Here is a 15,533-nt window from a genome sequence, read left to right as displayed (position 1 = left end):
AGGGCCTGAAGACCAGGCCCTATGAGGAGAGACTAGAGAAACTGGACCTTTTCAGCCTCCGCAAGAGAAGGTTGAGAGGCGACCTTGTGGCTGCCTTTAAGTTCATCACGGGGGCACAGAAGGGAATAGGTGAGTATTTATTCACCAAGGCGCCCCTGGGGGTTACAAGAAATAATGGCCGCAAGCTAGCAGAGCAGATTTAGGTTGGACATTAGGAAGAACTTCTTCACAGTTCGAGTGGCCAAGGTCTGGAACGGGCTCCCAAGGGAGGTGGTGCTCTCCCCTACCCTGGGGGTCTTCAAGAGGAGGTTAGATGGGTATCTAGCTGGGGTCATTTAGACCCAGCACTCTTTCCTGCTTATTTATGCAGGGGGTTGGACTCGATGATCTATTGAGGTCCCTTCCAACCCTAACATCTATGAATCTATGAATCTTGACTTTCTAATCTCATTTCCCCTTGATTCCTATTTTGTAGGGCATCACTGTACTCTGGATAGATACATTGCTCTGTAGGCATGTGCGAGTATTTATTTTCAGGAGCTGCTGTGTGTGCCATGCACATTTTTTTTTCATTCAAAAGGGGAGCTAAAAATAGATGTTAAGATAGGTAAAAATAGGCACTGCATTTAATGCAAGCAAGATTGAAATTATTCTGCAGTAGTTGGATCAAGAAAAGTTTTTCTTCTCTTTCTGAATGAAATGTTCTGATATAATTAACGATGCACCGATATATTGGTTGCATATCGGATTGACAGGAAAATTAACATTATCAGCATTTGGCTTTTTTGGCTGATAATGTCACCGATAAACGCCATGTGTGTGCACACGGCTGCAGCATGCACATAGTCAGGAATGCAACCCGGCAGCTTGGAGAGCAGTGTCCGGTCAGTAAGTCTGTGGGGAGGGAAGGGGCGTGGGGGGGTGCGTATAAAGGGCCCCACAATGAGTGCAGGGGTGGAGCAGGGGATGGGGATTGGACACTGGGGCTGCCACTGCCACAGCTGAGCCCACGCTATCCCTGGCTGCCCCGAGTGTAGCCCCAGCCCAGTCCTCCACCAGGAAGAGGTTGCAGCCCCTGACCCTGCGTCTACAGCAGCCAGCCAGCCCACCCTCACCCTGTGCACAAATCTGTGGGGGCATATGCCTCCCCTGAGGGTGCGTGCAATGGCAGGGAGCTGCCCCTCCCTGCCCTGCCCCCCCTGGATGAGTTGCCTGTGGCTCTGCTTCACTCCCAGCCCAGGATCCCATTCACTGTCCTGGCTGGGCAGTGCCCCCCTTGCCCCAGCCCGAGCCCCACTCACTCCCTCACTGTGGAGGCCTCGATCTGCCCCCTTCACACCCCTTTCCCTGCTTTCCCTGTCCCCTCCCCTCCCCTCCCCCAACAGACTTACTGGCAGGAGGCTGCTCTCCAAGCTGCCTGGCTGCCTTCCTGCAAATCAGCTATTGGCTTGGTATTGGCCAAGAAAATCTTTTATCAGTGCACGCCTAGATATAATTGTGATAATACTTTGTGTAAATTAATATTTTCAAGTAAAATTGCCACAGGAGCCATGCAGATGTAGATAGTCATCTTAGACTGAGGAATTTGCTTTTTGCTTGTTTGTTTTTAATTCCAAGAATCAGTATTTTATTAAGTACTAGCGGATTGCCCGTTAAGAATTATGTGGGGGGAGGGGCGGGCAGGGACGGAGCACTGCCACCCACCACCATGCGCTGCCACCACCTTGTGGGGAGTGAGAGGGGAGCTTGCCTTGCCACCTCCTCTGTCCCCCTCCGCCAGCACCCCAAGCCGCCTCCAGCGCACTGGCCTCACCCCCCATTCCGTCCCCACCATCATGGCAGTGCTCTGCACTCTGCTTGATTGTTTCACTAACCAATCAGAGTGCTCCAAGAGTGTTACCGCCAGATAGACGGACAGACTAAGCCCTTTATTATATAAGAATTCAAGAGCATTTTGACTGGAGGGAATTGCAGGTGATTACTCAGCAAAATGAGAAGTTATCAGACACACATTAAATGAAACCTGCCATTAATTGCCAGCTTTAAAAATGGGGTAAGATTCTGGAACAAAACCAAAAAGGGGACCAGATAGGACTCAGTTACTCTTCTTCCACTAGAATATTTTGTCCAGATTTACTGCCTGAATAGCAGAAATTAAAGTGCTTCAATCATGATAGCAGGAAATTTTCTCTGGCCAAGACTAACAGTACAATGCAGGGTGCAGGAGCAAAACAGACAAAAGTGTCATTCAAAGAATTGGAAATTGTTCTTTCCTCTCACACTGTGCTCGGATAGCACCAGGTTTTCCCCAACCCTTCATCCCATCCCATCCCACCCCACCCCATGCCTCCTTTCTCACAGGTGGGAATGCCAGGCAGAACATCTCCCCCCATTCTCCCAAGCCTGGACTGAAGTGAAACTATGAGAAGGACCCTAGGCACAAATGTAGGGGAAGCCTGACTGCCCTGCACATCTAAGTAAGACTGGTGATAAGCTTGCTGTCTATTAAGGTAAATATTTTTACCTATTTGCAAAGAGGAGTAAACTATACCTGGTATCATGGATTCCAGACTCTTCAGAAATGCTTCCAAGCATATTAATTACAAAGGAAAATCATAAGTTGCCTGCTTCTTCCAGGAGGGACTGTCCTTTTCTGGAGGGTGAGAAATAGAGTGGCAGACAAAAATACACTTCTCTCACAGTAAGTGCATCTTTGTGAAATCTGCCTTTTAAAAGGTTTGTCTGTTATGGTGATGTCCCATGCTGCTTGTGCTTTGCTGCTTAGTGATAATGGCATAGCTATATCAGCTCCATATTGTTGAGCTTTTGCCAGTTTTTTATATTAGCCATGTTTATATAGCAGTCAAAAATTAATTTCTCTCAGAGGTTCCCAGTGAGAAGAACTGGAGAGTTTGAATTCTGCAGGGAAAAGGAATAAAGATGTGCCCCAATATATTTCCTTGCAGTTAATGACCTGGCGGATTTTTAAATTCTGGCGGCAAGCACCTGGACTTTGAACTACCTTTGTAAGTAGATCACAAGCCAAACTTCATCCTGTTTTAATTTAAACAGTGCTGTATACCTGGCCATGGAGAGCCTTTCTTGCATTGCCCTCTTTTCTTAATGCAGAAAGCCAAAGGCAGAATGTCTTCAAAAGTGTGGTATGATATGAAATAGTGTAATCACACTCTGTCCTGTTTTGCAGCTATTACAAAGCAACTTGATTAGAAAAGCTGCAATATGGTGTACAGCAGGGGAGATTTTTGCTATGACTCAGTGGTTAGCTAGAGCCTTTCTATTGTAAATGACACTGCATTAACCTTGTTTAATAATTGGGAGAAAAATCACTGTTGTATATAGAATCATACAATCATAGAAAATTAGGGTTGGAAGGGACCTCAGGAGTCTAACCCCCTACTCAAAGCAGGACCATCCCCAACTAGATCATATATAACCCAAGTAAGAGAATAAAATAAGCAGTGAAGTTCATATAAATCAGTTATAGCTGGTATTAAAGCAGAGTGGATATGGCCTTAAATATTTTTAAAAATTGGATCTATATGTAAATTGCATCACAAGAAAAAGGATCTTCAAGGCAAGTGCTCAGAAAATGCAGTTTTAAGAGTAAAGAAAAAGTGACCCTTTGAAGACCGTTCAGCATAGGATGCAGGGAACCTAGAGTGGACCACAAGTAGCTAATTTAGCTTTAAACGAAGCTTGCCTTTTCTTCACTAGGTGCAAAATCTGTTTAAAGTCTTGTCAGCTAATACTTTTTAAAACTGAACCTGATTTTTTTTTTAGTTTAGGTAAAACTTGAGAGAACATTAAGATTCACATACTCAGCAAGATAATTGTAGTTTCATGGCTTTTCTATGAACAATGTACAAACATAATTCATTTTTTTTAATTCTCTTCTAAAGTTAGCAAGTAGTGTTATCCCCATTCTGTCTATGATGAAACATGAACTAGAGAAATGAAGAGAACTTGCCCAAGGTTGCAAAGCTAACCATTACCAATAGAACTTAGATTGAAATTCAGGAACTTCTGGTTTCTAGCTTTGTGTTCAGTCTGCTCACTGCACTCTCTATCTCACAGTATCTGAAAAGAATAATCATCTGGATAATAGCATGTAATTTGGCTCAGTTTGCTTTTGTCTGCCAGTAACAGAAGTGGCTAGGCGTGTTTAGTCTGAAGTCAGGCAGAAGTTAAGGCAGGGTGGCGCCTTAGAAATTAATTCAGAGGGTCGTGAGCTTTTGTAGGCAACACCCAACTTTGTTATGCCTCTCTGACCAAATTAATCTGGGGGGGTGCTTATACATGAGCACGGAGACTCCTCTCACGCGCTGGAATTCTAGCACGTCGAAGTAGACTCGATTAATTGAGTAATTGGTAATTAGAGTACTGCACTCCAGCAGCCTCCCACATCTTGTGTATCAGTGTCCCTGCGCTTAAAAATGGTGGTGGGGGTGCCTCGAACTATAGCTTATTGAACGAGCTTTAGTTCAAGCACCCCCACAACCAATTTTAAGCGCGGGGACGCTGATACACAAAACACTGCAACACTTTAATTAGAGCAGCTTTTAGAGCCGCCCACCCCTGGAGTGCGTGTAAAAGTGCCCCAAAGTAGCACACTGCCCTGCCTTCTGTTTGCCAGTACCATGGTCAAATTATATGTTTAAATATACTGTACTCCTTTATTTAAAGCACTATTAATGGTTGGAAGAAGCTGGGTGGAGACTAAGTGTTAGATACCATATTTTATCCTGTTTAGAGATTTAATTGAGCTTTTCGAGTCAAGTGTATTTTGTCATCTCCTTTGCTACTCTCAACCCCTGTTCTTAAATGTAATTGGTGGTGATTTGTTTGGTTTAAGTGGTTCTGACACATTAAATGCCCTGCAGTTAACAGTGGCATTGTATATTAGAGAATTATAACGCAGCATCTAAATTACAGTAGCACCCAATACTGAGACTGGGTAACTGTGACTTTCAGTCTCTTCTTTTATAAATGACTATTTACATATCTAGGAACTGTCAGCTTGAATAGGAAAATAGCAAACCTTAAACTATCCAGTGTATTCACAGAATGGGTTGAGAAAAATAAATAATGAAATACAAAATATTTCTTTGTGTAGATTTTAGAAGCATTAAAGGTGCCTGACTGGCACTTTGGGTGCCAGTGAATGACTGACTGAAATTACTAAAATAAAATGAGTTAAAACTAGCAGCTGAGCCTACCCAGAGCCACCATACCAACAAAACACTCCATCCCTTCTTAAACTTCAGGACCAAGTAAGGTTTTTTTTCCTCCAAAATTCAAAATAAATAAGAATTCCTTGAAATATTTATGAAGGTGAGATCAGGTTGGAAATAAGAAAGAGAATTCTACGTGCCTCTGGTAGTGAGAGAGAAAAGGTCTCATTATAGGCCACTCATGAACAGATACTATTTTGTGATTGTACATTCAGATACAACGAGGCTGAACACTGTGAAATTAATTGTATAGGAACAGAGGACTGCAAAGGACCTCCTGGGTCACTGAGTCCAGTCCCCTGCTATCACAAGCAGCCACTTCATACAGTCACTTTTATAAACTTAATAAGCTCAATTGTAAACAAAGTTAGCTGTTTTGGTCCCTACTGAAAGGCGGCTCCAGATCTCGGTCTCGTGAGCGTTAGAAACCACCTTCTAATGCCCTGCCCTGATAATATTCCTGGTCAGTTTATACCCGTTTGGTTTTGTGCTGAAAGTCCTATAGCATAAATTGTTCTCCTTGCTCCTGGAGGTTTAGTCCTCCACCCGAATGAATTTATAGAGGATAATCAAGTTCCTTCTCACGTTTGTTTTTCTCAGCTAAATAAGTCAATTTTTTCAGTATTCTCTTGTAAGAGAGGGGACTCTCCAGTCCCCTGATCATCCTGGTAGTCCTTCTCTTTGCCTGATCCAGGCTTAGTCCCTCTTTCTTGAATATAGATTTTTCAAATCGTGCATAGTAGTGCACATGACATCCTACTACTGCTTCATATGATGTCATTAGTTCTTCCAAATCTGTACTGGAAATACCTCTCTTGATAAATCCTGTGATGATATTTGCTGCATCACATTGGTGGCTCATAATCATTCTGTAGAAAAACAGTCATGTTTTTCTCCTCCTGTCACTTCCAACTGATGAATTCTTTCATTTTTTTTATAGCTGGCATTTCTGTTATTGATCACTAATTGCATCATCTTGTTCTTCGTATTATTAAACTTCATTATTAAACTAATTACAGTGCATTGGAGCAGACTTGATTAATCGGGTCTGCTGGAGCATGGTAATTACCGTACCCCAGCAGACTCCAGCGTCAGGTGGAGGAAAGGAAGTCAGGTGTCAGCATCCCCACACTGAAAAATGGTGGTGGGAGTGCTTTAACTAAAGCTTGTTTGATGAGCTTTAGTTAAAGTGCCCCCACCCCCATTTTTCAGTGCAGAGACATTGATACACTTGATACACCACTCTGAGAGATGCTGTAATTAAAGTGCTCTCCCCCCACTCCAGGAGCACATGTATAAATGCCCCTAGTCCCTGAGATCATCCAGTTCTTCATTTTGATATTGAAATTCTTCCTCCTCTGTATTAATGATGTCTTGCAATGTAATAGACTGTGTTTTTAAATACTGTTGGTTAATCCTTATCATTTAGAGTATCAAAACATAATTGGATTTACACAATGTATGAATTTCCCCACATTTGACCATTTTTAGGAGCTCAGTGTTTATCACAGATGTCTGGTTTAAGGATGTGTGTGTATGCAAGTAACTTAGCTGTTATTGCCCTGAAAAGCATTAAAAGTAGCCAAACCGAAGCTGCTTTAAATCCATAAAGCAATTTACTGGCTTCTTAATAGGCATTTTAACAGTCATCTCAATTTTTTTGGTATTTATCATTCTGGATGTGGGGTGGTGGGGTTAAATAGATCTGGTATTTAAAAGTGCTGTGCTGCTTTCTGCATGTGTTTTTCTTCTGTCTGATGCAGCATTAGTACACTAAGGCACTGCAGAGTATATTTCTATTCTGCAAAGTCCTTGCTAATATATGACACTAAAACCACTGCTCCTATGTCTTTTGAATAACAAGTAGTTACATTGCATAGTCTTTTTCCTAAGAAGAGATTCACACTGAAAGGGGAACCTACAGTGAAGCAATATGCGCGTTTCGGGAGGGCGTGATGAATTCTCTGCTCATCCGGCTCCCTGTTGCTGACCCTCTCTCCAGCATTATCTCTATTGAGGCATCTGGTTGATGCCTCAACCAGACACCAGATTCTTACGTCATTGCCAGCAGTGAATCATCACCAGTTCACATAGCCAGCTCATATATTCCCAGGTAAATCCTGAGGAGAGAATTTCTGCAGTTTCTCATCTCATTTAAGAAAGAGCCTGTGGAATAAGCTGCCTTCATTTGTCAGGGAAGCTGTGTTGCTAAGGTATCAAAGCATTGTACCTGTTAGGTAGTTGTAGTGGATCTGGAGTCAGGAGCAGTAACCTTATAGAGCTTAAAGAACCTCTCCGCTGCCTTTGCAGTAAGGGTCTGACTTTTGTCATGAGAATTCTGGGTATATCATAAAATGTGACATTAAGACTAATTAAATTTCCTGGAAAGATAAGTTGTGGGACTAAAACAAGAGTGCACCAGACTCTTTAGTTACGTATTTTGTATATCAGTTTATGACAAACAGACGTTCAAATTCCTATGCTTGTTTGATGGTCTGTGCAAAATTTGTTGATGGGCCCAGTTTATTTGCAAGCTACCTTTTTCAACAGAGCCCTCTTTGTTGCGACAAGCTCCCTTCTAGGGAGGGTTCCTGGGTCTGTAGGGAATTTCTGGCACTATGAAACTGGGTTGACATGGAGCAGGTAGGGGTAGTGTGAATACTGGTAAACTTGCAAACATCATGGCACAGAGCTCTGCCAGCAGTAAAACCCATCTCAGGTAGATAAATGAGCCCACACTAGGCGCATCTACATGTGCAATTAGCGTGCCTGAATAAACTCTGGCACGGTTCACACTGGAGTTTATTGCTCCTGGGTGTAGCACTTACACATGTGCACGGGACTGCAGCACATTGAGCTTGGGCGGCGCAGCCCTGGCTGGCAGAAGGTCCGGGGGGCAGATCAGCTTGCCAGCCCAGAGCTGCTTTGACCTGGCTCAACATGCTGTGAAGGGGCTGGCTGGGGCATGAGGGTGTTACAGTGCAGGGCAAGCTGGCAGGCAGTTCCTGTACTGTAGCACCATTGTGCCCCAGCCAGGCCCGGTCACCGTCTACACGTGTTGCTGTGGAGTAAATAATTCCACTTTAGAATAATGCTTGTGTTGGGCAGCATTGTCCTATGGCGCAGAGGTGATTAGCTTACTCTGACCTAATAGTGCTGCACGTGTAGATGGTGACACTTTATGACTTAGTCAGCTGTGCAATAAAGCGCACATGTAGATATCCCCACCAAGCTGTTGTGATTAGTCTGCTATGGATGCTTAAACTATTGAGCGTAAATCTAGTTTTCTTGCAATAAGTAATGCTGATTTAAAGAAAGTATTTCAGTATCTATATATTATATCTTCACAAATCTAATAAATGGCTACTACAATTACTGTCACCCTTCTTTCTTAACGTTTTCTTTCCTCAGTAGTATATATATGCTACTCTAGATTCCCTTTTTAAATTTCGGAGACATTAATTTACACAAGAATAATCTGTTTTATGTGAGTGATGCTTTTCTGGGCTTGACCCTACATGTATTACCTTCCAGGATTACGTTTTGTAAATTTATTCTGTTGCTATGGATCTACTCTGAGGTCCTATTTCTTATTATCTTTCAGATACTATTTAAAGAAGACTGATTGAGTGTGGATTCTGATTGAGTGTGGATTTACATACTGGATTTTAACAGCTGAAAATGAAGTAAGGTAATATTATAGCAATGTTGTTTACTACTATAATGAGTGGTGTTCATAGGATGCAAAGTAACAGTGCTTAAAGATAAAGTGAAATGGATGTACACGTAGGAAACAAACTTCAACGTTATCAGCAGTGAGGTTCTAAGAGCAACTGGCTGGGTTTAAGTTTCAGTGGTGTTCTTACGGTTTAGTCATTTATCCTATTTTTAATTCTGTGGCTAATACCTTATTCTTACCAGAAGTTTTGTATTCCCACCCTTGTTTTGCAAAGTGATGTAAAATTTAGTCTGTCTGTTACACCCTGATAATTTGATTTGCTCATCTTTTTCTTTTGAATGGTATGTTTTGGGGATCTGCACAGGTTAATTTTTTTTTAAATGGCCTTTATTAGACGGTTCCCTTCTTGGGTCTGCTAATCTGCCTTGCTCTTTCCTTCTCCCTCACATGCTATTTATGCTCTCTTTCTTCTTCATCACCCTTTCCAAGGTACACTCTCCTCCTTTGTCTTCTTCCCCAAGCTGCTGCTGCCTGCTCCATTCTCACCGTGGTAAACCCAGGCAGAAGCTACAGGGCATCAGTGCTTAAACCAGATGTGGGTAAAATATGGCCTGTGGGCCAGATTCAGCCTGCCAAGGTTGGCCCACATCAGGTCTCTCGGCCCTGCCTGGCCCAGGCGTGGGGGCAGCCCAGGTTCTGCCACCCCCAGGTGCACAGCAGGGCTGGGGCAGCCTAGCAGCTAGACTCTTTTTCCCTTTAGCCCCAGCAATGGTTCCTTCTGGCTGTTGCTGCTGGACCCAGCCCTGCTGCTTGGGCATCCCAGCTTGTCTGCCCTGCACTCACTGCTGAGGGTGGAATCTGTGTGGGTAGGGCACGCGGCTGGGCACCTGGGATGGGGCCGGGAGCAAGACAGGCAGGCAGGGCCGGGGATCAGAATCAGGATTGTGGGGAAGTGACAGTACAAGCCCAGGGCCTGTGGCAGAGCCGCGATCTGCTCCCTTCATGCTCCTGTGATAGCTGCTGGTTCTGTAGGCAGCGGCAAGTAGGAAGTAGATTGCAGCTCTGCCTTGGGCCCTAGCCACGTTCTTTCACCGTCCCAAGATCCCAGCTCCAGCCCTGCCTGCCCATCGTACTCCTAGACACAGCTCCCCACCCACCTGAAGCCCCATCCAGCCTGCCTGGCTGTGCACCCTGCCCATGTAGGTCTCAACTAGTCTCCATGGAGACCCTGGGATCACTGGGTGGTGACAGTGAGGGCTGGGGCCCCGGGCAGATTTGCGATCCACTCCCTGCAGGCCCCTGCCGGAGGAACCAACACCCATTACAGGGGCGTGCGGGCAGCATATCACAGCTCTGCCCCAACCTTGGCCCTGGCCTGCCTGACGCTGCTTTGGCTCAATGCCCCACCTCCACCCACATGCTGGGAAGAGCCGGGGCAGCGCTGGGTGGCAGCTGGGAGCTGAGCTGCTGTGAAATTTGGGATGGATGTAGCATCCTCCCAGTGCTGCCAGCACCTGCTCTGAACCCAACCTCCACTGGGAAGAGCCCCATGTGGCCCCGGCTGCAGCCCACCCTGCCCCGCGCAGATCTGGAGGCACACATTCTCCCCCCTCCATGCTGTCCTGGGGTGCAGGCAATGGTGGGAGCTGCTGTCCCCCACCCCCAAGCTGCAGCTCCGCCTCCCCCTCCTTGCCTGGGCAGCACCTGCCTCTGTCCCCTCCCTCACTGCAGGGAGAGTTGATTTACCACCCCCCCACCCCCCGATGCCCCTTTCCTCCCTCCTCCTCTTCCACCACAACAGACTTACCAGCTGGAGGCAGCTTTCCACGCTACTGGCTGTGCTCCTGGCTGCCTGAGTGCTGCACTGCTGCTGTACGCAGCAGAAGCATTTATCGGCCAAATTATTGGCCCCATCAGGTCGGTACCCGATACAGCAAATTTTCTTTATATCGGTACCAATCCAATATCAGACTGATGTACCTGTGTACCTCTAGTAGTAAACATTTTAACTAGCTTGCTGATAAAAGGCAGACAAAATCCATAAAGTGCATAACAAGGTGGTGGATATGCTTGTCTGTATTTTTCCCCTCTGGGACTTGAAACAGTGCAGCAAAAAGTACTGGGGAGTTGTGCATAGGGATACAGTTGCTAGGATCCCTTAGCTAGTTCTACAGCTGCAGTTAGCATAAAATGAATTGCAGCAAAACATGTCCCTCATTTCTTCTTAAGCCTCCTTTTAATCATAGTCTGATTAACATTTGCATTAAAAGACCTATTGGAGCCATCATGCACTGCCATCCCTTACAGCAGTCCTTTTCATTGGGGAAACTAGCGCAGTGTTGCAGCTATGGCAACCTTACATATCCTGTCACAGAAAGCCATCATAAAATGGGGAAAACAGCTGAGCCTAGTGCATTTAGGATGCCTGTGTGGGGACAGCATGCTGTCCTAATTAAATGTTTGTCCCTAAGAAGGCCTTGTTCCTGCAATGAATTCCACACAAGTAGATTCTTAACTCTGAAGCAAATTCTGGATAACAGCCAAAGAGAGGGAATGCAGAAAAGAAATACAGTGCTGAGGCTGCATCCTCTATTTGCTTTTGCTTTTTTTTTTTTAAACGTCTACAATAAAAGAGAGCTTACAATTTTACACTTATTAAGCAACACTTAACACTTTTTGTTGTGGCTCTGTATTGCAGACTTGAGGCCTGTTCTGTCTTCATTGGAGACCAGGTCTTGTCTTTTCCTAAATCAGTTACCTGGATGATGTCCCTCAAAAACAGGGATGCTCAGCCCCCCCAGCCTGTGAGCCAGATCTCGTGCCCGGTGCTCTGTAATCAGGCCCATGGACCTCTGCACAGGTCTGAAAATTTGGCAGTGGGGTAGCAGTGGTACTGCTTCCCTGCTGCCAAATATCCAGATCATGGGGAGCTCCAGGCCATGTGAGCTACACTGGGTGAGCAGAATGGCATGGGTGCCCAGTCCCAGCACACAGGACTGGATAGATGCAGTGCCGGGACCCAGGCTCAGTCCTGGTATATGGGGCCCAATCCTGACACATGGGCCTGGCTAGGTGTGGTATAGGCTTGCCTGTTCCTGGAGCACAGTGGCCAGTAGAACCAGTGTGGGTGCCGATCCTGGATCATGGGGCCTGATTCTGGAGCACTTGGCTCAATCTATCCCACGGACCAGTGCCTCATTGCTCATCTGGCCCACAAGATCAAAAGCTTGAGCACCACTGCTCTAAGCCATCTGCTTTACTAAATTGAACCCTGATGTCATGTGAAGAACAGTGCACTTCAATAAAAGGAAAGAGTGAGAGAATAAGAGTAAATCACTAGGAAGAAATTTTTTCCTCACTGATCATTGTTTGTAATACAGCAGACCTCTTTATGATGTGATATGGGTAATTTGAAGATTCCCAAATAATGCACGCTTCCAGACTGTTGTTATTGCAGGTGTAACAATGTACATTAGTCTTCTCCTTTACTTTTTTCCCTGTCACATCTCCTTGCACTGTGAAGTGCCAAATGCATTGAAAATGCAGAACAGAGCATGTATATTTGCTGCAGGATGAAATGTGCAGTGATTGTCTTAAGTAAGCTTTTTTTTTTTAATTTTATTTTTTGTATGCATTTTGCCTGGTCCAAATGCCTGACATCTGGCCATCTTTCAACTTTTTTTCTGGAACATACCAGAGGTACAGTACGAAAAATACACGTGGTTTAACAGTGGCATCTGAAATAGGATTTTGAGGGGTACAAATGTCTCTTGAGAATAACAGGAGAACTGGAGCTAGCAAGTTGATAGCATTATAACTATGCTTTTGCTAAGGATATATATGCCATAGAATAAAGTTAAGGAAATTGTGTTAATTAGGACACACAAGAAAACACAAGGGTACATAATAAAATCTAAAGGAAAAGCAACCTAGATTAAAGAGAATCTGGTGCAACATGAAATGAACAAAATCAGATCTGAAATAACACATTATTGTTCTTTATTAAAGAAAGAAAATATTCTGTACCCTGTGGCAAATCTGCCAGTTGTCAGCTATGGATGATGAATGAGCTATCTAGAATGCACCAGGACAAAGAAATTATAGAATGTTAATATGACAGAAAAGTGGGTGTTGAATTAATTAAAATGAGTGAGCAAAATTGCATAGATTGCCCTGAAGCAACTTAAGCAAGATGGAATAATTAGGCTAGGAACATTCCCCCAAAAGGCAAGGGAATTACAAAAAAGATGGAAAGTATTAAATTACAACTTTTTTCCGAGTTATTGTTTTAGCTTCGTTGCCCTTGCCTTTCAAAATTGACAGGAACTGAACCCATATGTATCCGTCTATTTAAAGTGAGCTGATATTTGGAACCATTAAGCATCTGCATCTCCTGTTGAGTTTCATGCATGCTGGAAGATACTCTGCCCTTCTGTAGATTAGGTCATCTTTGTCTAAATATGTAAACTTGGATTTAGGAACCTGGTCTTCAGCACCGAAATTTGAATATATTTGCTAGCCCCTTGTCAGCTCTAGTCCATTTACATATTGGGTACCTGATTTGTTTGTCTTATTGTGGTAACAGCATACATGACCTGAGCCACCTGACCTTTTAGTAATACCACTCAACAGATCTTTTTCAGCTGACTGAGGATTCTAGTCAAGCCCAAAGTAACCAAGTTTTAGCAGTGAGAGCAGAGATAACCGGTTGATTTTTAGTAATATCCTGGATGATGGATATTAGAAGAAAAGATGAGAACCATTGTTTCAAATGCCTTATGTGTTAAGGTCTGGAGAACAGAATGAGCTATTATTTGTATATTCCTTTGCAACACTGATTCTTGTCTCCACTGACAAAATGTTTAATTTATAACCTGTCTTGCAAAAGCATAAAGAGTAAATTGATACTTTTTTGGAATAGTAAATGTAAATCTTATATAAAGGAATTAAAACAGTTCAGAACTCCTTTTTGTCCTAGTTCAGTTTCACTTCCATGTATTCATTTTCATCATAGAATTCCAGTAGTAACTGGGTTTCCAGGACCTATTTTTCACTAGTAGCATTGCAGCAATAAGTGTTTTGTAGCAGCATATTGAGAAGATTAATTCTTAATCCAAATCCACCTAAAACAACCTTCAGAATCATCTTTTCAAGCTACTTTCATTCTTGGAAGTAAATGGAATGTTTCCTAGTGCACTTGTGGAACCCATCTCTGACTCTTTCTTTGTATATTAACAGTAAGAAGGTTTCTGATTATTTTCAGTTTTGCTGTACCACACCCAGTAGCTTTTATTGGGTGTTAAAACAGTTGAGTGTTAAAGATCTGAGCTAAACTTTTCAAATTTAGCTTCCCAATACATATTTGGGCATCTCACTGAAAGTGATCTGAATTTCAAAGGAGCACCTGTAGCTCCCAGTGAAGTCAGGAGCTCCTGAAAATCTAGTCTGTTTTAAATCCCAGATCAGGGAAGCACTTAATCATGTTCTTAAAGTTACACTGACTTCAGGAGGTCTTAAGCATGAGATTAATGCATGTTTATATGCTGCCCTCAGTAGAGGAGTTTTCCTGGACTGTGGCTTGCTGAGATGCTGTCATACTGTGAATTCATATCATGGCACCAAAGTTTGATTACTTCAGCTGTGATTTTCAACAGGACTTTCCATTTAACCAGCTGTTGTGTGCATGAACTTTATACATGCAGACACCAGCATGTGTCCTTTCCAGGCATGGGTAATCACAGCACAAAGCTTGTCAGTATTTGGAAAATAGGCACATACATTTTTCTGCTTGCAAAGCTACCTACCCAGGCAACCCACCTTTTAAATATTAGGCCCCAATTGTTTGAATTAGGCAATGAACTTGAATGCTACAATCTCAAATGTCACTTTTCAGCAGGATAATTGCTCTCAACTGGATGCTCACAAAGGCCAAACTGAGTCAAAAACGAATTTCCAACCCGTGAATAATTGTGATTGAACACAAAAAAAGTACTCTCTGAGTTCAGAAAGTCTCTTTTATTTTTATTGGGGCTTTTTATGTCTAAATTGGATTAGCATGAACTGCTGTGCTGAGGCATGATTTGCCAGGTAAAATTAAACAGTTATTTAAAGAATTTTCCCATATAATTTGTTTCTTAGAGCTCTAGCTAATGAAGCAACACTGTACCTAACCTAATAGATTCGCCAGTTCAAGATAATTCTGTTTGCTTTAGCAGCTCCCGTCAGAACTTGGGAATGGTGTTTCTTGATTGTTCAAGCAATTACTTCTTTATTTTATGAGCCACTTGCTGTTTTATTTTCTCTTTCACTTTATTCACTCCTCTTTGAGAAACTAGAAGTGCTGCTGTGGCACTGCCTGTCTTTGCCAGCCCAGGAAATTAAACTGGAACTGACAATGAAACCCAATTGCCTGCAAGACCAGATAGAGCATTTCTGCTTTCTCACTGGTGACTGCACTGCTGATTTTCAGAGTTGATTTTTATTTTGTTTCCAGTGCTTTATACTGGAGACATTTAAAGCTGCTGACTAAGAATAGGTTTGATTTGCATTTAGTAGTATTTTGTAAGGATTTTACATCAATTTGTAAGAAGAATGTATAGAGG

The 15,533-nt window shown here is 43.4% G+C and overlaps 1 protein-coding gene across 9 annotated transcripts in view; it reads left to right on the top strand.

The window, feature by feature from the left end:
* INPP4A (inositol polyphosphate-4-phosphatase type I A) overlaps positions 1-15,533 on the top strand; it is a 192,594-nt gene that overhangs the window by 73,460 nt on the left and 103,601 nt on the right. For 7 of the 9 annotated variants that reach the window (XM_059720974.1, XM_019485102.2, XM_059720975.1 and 4 more), the window contains exon 2: positions 8,857-8,943. The gene's annotated coding sequence lies outside the window, so the exon portion shown is untranslated. Of the gene's footprint in view, positions 1-2,927; positions 3,027-8,856; positions 8,944-15,533 lie in introns of those variants that run through there. The other 2 variants (XM_019485098.2, XM_019485100.2) reach the window with 2 other exon arrangements.

This window comes from Alligator mississippiensis, chromosome 1, assembly GCF_030867095.1.
Source record: "Alligator mississippiensis isolate rAllMis1 chromosome 1, rAllMis1, whole genome shotgun sequence".
NCBI lineage: Eukaryota > Metazoa > Chordata > Crocodylia > Alligatoridae > Alligator > Alligator mississippiensis.
This window is presented reverse-complemented; position numbering and strand designations above follow the sequence as displayed.